Source organism: Bison bison, unplaced genomic scaffold, assembly GCF_000754665.1.
Source record: "Bison bison bison isolate TAMUID 2011002044 unplaced genomic scaffold, Bison_UMD1.0 scf7180017864313, whole genome shotgun sequence".
Lineage (NCBI taxonomy): Eukaryota > Metazoa > Chordata > Mammalia > Artiodactyla > Bovidae > Bison > Bison bison.
Window position 1 is genome coordinate 2,546,671 of NW_011494885.1, and position 3,133 is coordinate 2,549,803.

Below are 3,133 nucleotides of genomic sequence, written 5' to 3' on the forward strand. Positions count from 1 at the left end.
GGTGGGATATGGCTGTACCTCATATCATCGGGCTCTTGGGGCCTGACCTTCCCCGGAGACACCTTGCTCACCCAGTCTGTCAACATCTTGGTTGGTCTACTGCTCACCGTGGTGACTGCCATCACTGTGGGCATCGTGTTGATCCACTGAGTACTATGATAGCTGCCACTGACATCATGGTGGGCCCACTGAGTACTGTGAAGACTGCCATACTGATTGATGTGATGAGGTTGACCTGTTGGGTCTTCAGATGGCCACCCTCTGGGATGACTTCTTGGTTGGCCCCTTGGGTGCTGTGATGCCCAGCCTCTTGGCTGAGCCTCTGGATGTGATGGTGGCACCATTTTGGTTATGTCTTTGGCCCATTGGGTGCTACGATGGCCACCATATTGACGGTCTGCCATCACCCGTGTACCGCTGTGCAACATAATGGCCACCACAGCCCCAGTGTTGGCCATGTCATCCCTGTCTCTGGTGTGAGCTGAGTGAGGGGTAGAGATGAGGATACTCCTTGTTTGTTGTTGTTGTTGTTGTTTTTTCCTGGAGCCCATTCTCCCTCTGATCCAGGAGAAACCAGAAAGGACTGGTTAGGGTGTGGTGGATTTCTACTAAAGTCTGGTTCTTGCCGGGGAAGGGGGATACTGGCTGTGTTTGACCATTAAAGGCACCATTTCTGCCTCTTATTGAATGTATCTTTTCCTTAGCCAGTGGGCCCTTCGAGGCTGAAACAACTGAATTGCTGTGTCCTGTCCCCTCTCCTTCCTGCCCCCAAGAGCCGTTTGCCTCTGGGGGAAGGGCTGGGGGAGGCATCGACCTGACCTTTGGCTCTTTGCTGTCCCTGACCCCAAGGACAGTTTGCTCACAGATAGCAGCCCCCGCAGCCATGGGGCCGGGGCAGCAGGCGGAGGTGGCTCTGAAGTGACCAAGGCCATCTCCCCACCCCCACTCTCTCGACACATGCCTCTAGCACTGAGGTTTAGAGAGCCCTGGGACCGCTCAATTTTTGGTTAAGCTGGAGGGGGGGAGGAGGAGGAGGAGGAGGGACAAACGAGGTGCCAACTGAAGGAGACTCTGTGTGTGTGTGTGTGTGTGTGTGTGTGTGTGTGCACGCGCGTGCGCACGTTTGTGCGCCTGTGCCTCTGTGGATCATAGGATATCGCTACAGCCATTGAGGTCCCCGTGGTCTGCTGTGGGTGTTATCTATGGCTTGTATCCCTTAATTGTGTTAGTTTCTATGTCCATCCTCTGTGTGCTTACTGTAGATGTCTCAGGATACCAGACTGCTGTGCGTCTGTCTTGTTTTTTTTGTGTGTGGTTCTCTGACACACCTATCCCTGGGACCCTCTGGGTCTCACACTGTTGGATGTGTGTGTCTGTACGTCCCTTTGTCTACTTGCCTGCTGCCGCAAAGAGTCTGCCTGTGCCTACATCGGTGGTGTGGGTCATTGTGTGTTTCATGTGTATTTCTGTGAGTCAGCATCTGTCTGTATGTCTTCTAAAAAGTTATGTCTCTGTAACTTATGCCTGGCTTTGCTACCTCCCTGTCACTGCTGTGGCTGTGTGTGAGTGTATATTGGCTGGCTCTAGTGTGTCTCTGTCTCTTTCACATGCAGGTGTGGGGAAAAGGAGCTGACTCTTCCTTTGGGCGCTAGGGGCCTCTGGGGGCCTCTGGGTTTGGGGTCTAGGGGCTTCTATTCGTCCAGGTCTCTGCCTAGGCTCTGAGTCTGGTATCTGTGGCTCCAATGTCCCTGAGGGCATGGCTCTCTGAGAAACATAGGTGTTTTTTCACAGCCCTTATTTCACAGGGTGGAAACTGAGGCCCAGAATGGGAAAGGCCGGGGCCGAGGTCATGCCGCCAGGCTGGCTGGAGCAGGTGTTTTTTCCTTAGTTTGTATTTGCCTTTCATGGCTGTTGGCTCTATAGCCACTCATTCATTTAGTCAGTCCATTCAAAGACCAAAAGCTGTTTCTTTACGTGTGTGTGTGTGTGTGTGTGTATGAGAAAGTGACAGACAGACGGAGGACAGAAGGGAGAGGGATGTTTCTCCCACTTCCCGTGTGTCCATCTGTCTGTCCCCTAGTGTCGTCTATGTCCCTACTTGTCTCTGTGTCTTAATCTCTGTCCTTTGGTTTGTGGGCAGCTCGCACATCCTCCGTGCATCTGTCTCTCGAATGTTCTGCCTTGCTCTCTCTCTCTCTCATCCTCTCCATTCCTCTGAGTCTGTCCCTCCCTCCCTCTCTGAATGCTCCCTCCTTCCCTGGGGGCTCTAAGTCTTCCCCTCTTGGGGTCTGCCTCCCCCCACTCCCTTGGTTCTCCGGCCTCTCTCCTCCTCCTTTGGCCTCCCTCTCCCGGCTCCCTGAGTTTCCGCCTCTACCTGCCACCTCGCGGGCCAGGCCCTCTATTTCTGTCACCGTGCCCGCCCCGCCGGCTGCGTGTCACCCCCCGCCCCCTGCCGCGCTGGCTCCCCGTCAGCCGTCCCACCAGCCTCGCTGTCCTGGGCAGGCTGGGGAATTCCTCCCGGTTCCTGGAAAAAACAACTGGTGCCGAGAGAAAGGCCCTCAGTCTCCCCGGGTGCCCGCCCCCCTCCCTCGGGCCTGGGGGTCTCTCCCGGAGTCGGCCGGCCCGAGGCAGGAAGCCCTGCGGTTTCTGGCTTCTCCCAGGCGGCCTCCGGATCTGGCCCCCGCCCCCCGGCCAACAGCCCAAATATTATTCCGCAGGAGGAGTCGGTGGCGGCCGGAGGAGGCCCAGGCTGAAAGAGGCTTTCAGGGCGGCCAGGCCTGGGGCTTCCTGTCCCCAGGCTCAGGCCTCAGGCCGCCCCAGTGGGGACCTCAGGTGGCCGGAGGGGCGGGTGTTGTTGTAGGGTCCTGGGGGGGAGGTGGGGCCATCCGTCAGGGTGTCTGGTGGCCACTGGCTCGGCCGGCGTGGGCAGGTGTGACCCCCACCCCAGGGACAGCCGGCGGGCGGCCAGCATGGAAAAGTACCACGGTCACACATGGGACGCACGGACAGACATGAAGACGCTGGGGGTCAGGGACGGAGGGATAGCACGGGGACGCGGAGAAGCCTGGGCTGGGACAGACGGACCTGGGCACAGCTTGTGGCTTTGGGTGACGTGGTCCAAGGGAGGAGCCCG

The 3,133-nt window shown here is 57.7% G+C and overlaps 1 protein-coding gene across 1 annotated transcript in view; it reads left to right on the top strand.

Moving 5' to 3' along the window:
* The window catches only part of FOXA3 (forkhead box A3), a 7,318-nt gene extending 6,521 nt beyond the window's left edge, over nt 1-797 (top strand). Inside the window, exon 3 of the mRNA XM_010852628.1 lies at nt 1-797. The gene's annotated coding sequence lies outside the window, so the exon portion shown is untranslated.
* The last annotated feature ends 2,336 nt before the right edge of the window (nt 798-3,133 follow it).